Raw genomic sequence first — 1,027 nt, 5'->3', positions numbered from 1 at the left:
AAGAAGAACAAGAACAAGAACAAGAAGAACAAGAACAAGAACAAGAACAAGAACAAGAAGAACAAGAAGAAGAAGCAGCAGCAGCAACATCAAGAAGAGCCAAGAAGAGCCGAGACACCAAGAAGAGCTGTGACATCTAGAAGAGCTGTAACACTTGAGAACCAAGGAGAGCTGTAATACCTAGGTACCTTAAAGAGCTGTAACACCTGGGTACCTAGGAGAGCTGTAACACAAAAAGAAAATTTCCTGAGTAAACCGTCGAGAGAAGAAGTCTCGGTGTTCTGTCATCATTGCTGCTGGTGGGCAGCAGAGGCGCGGAACAAAAAACATATTTTAATTAAATAGAAATGAATCACATTCTTGTTCCCCTTTTGTATCACCGCTCTTCCCATAGGTCCCCACTTCAATACCTACAATATCTTTTTTGTCATATTCCTTAAAATTTATAAAATATAGTAACAATAAAAATAAGTATTATAAAAGTTGTTTGATATAAAACATCAATTTAACAGTCTTATGTAAATGCTCGTCTACAGCAATAGTGAAAATACATTTTTCTCAATATGAATTTTAAATAACTCAAAACATATTAGCTGTATACTTAAGAATAATATATCACTACTAGTATTTCCTTAAATGAACATGAATATATAAAGTCTTTTTGTTTGTTTTGTATTTAGTAGAGTTTAAAATCTTGGCTCTTACTGTGATACAAGCCCAAAATAAGAACAATTTTTAGACATTGAGTTTCATTGTAATAAGGCTGTATTTCAATGACCCTCACATCACCAAAGGATTTTACCTCCATCGTAGCTAAGCTGAAAGTTGATAGTTTTGCTGCACCAAGAAATGAATTGTAGGCTCAATTTTTGGATACAGACTTCCTGCTATGGTCAAAGCTATTTGACTTGAGTGAGTGACTTCATTCTCAGCCCACAAAGAACAGATTACATTCATTTAAGAAATGATGTATGTACTAAGATGGTCTATCCATAAAGTCATTCACCAACTGTTTCAATGAACAATG

The 1,027-nt window shown here is 34.4% G+C and overlaps 1 protein-coding gene across 4 annotated transcripts in view; it reads right to left on the bottom strand.

Annotated features, from left to right (window-relative positions):
• Mrtfb (myocardin related transcription factor B) overlaps nt 1-1,027 on the bottom strand; it is a 174,173-nt gene that overhangs the window by 119,095 nt on the left and 54,051 nt on the right. The window lies entirely within an intron of this gene.

This window comes from Mastomys coucha, unplaced genomic scaffold (assembly GCF_008632895.1).
Source record: "Mastomys coucha isolate ucsf_1 unplaced genomic scaffold, UCSF_Mcou_1 pScaffold12, whole genome shotgun sequence".
NCBI lineage: Eukaryota > Metazoa > Chordata > Mammalia > Rodentia > Muridae > Mastomys > Mastomys coucha.
The sequence above is the reverse complement of the archived record's forward strand: the minus strand, read 5'-3'. Positions and strand labels throughout refer to the sequence as shown.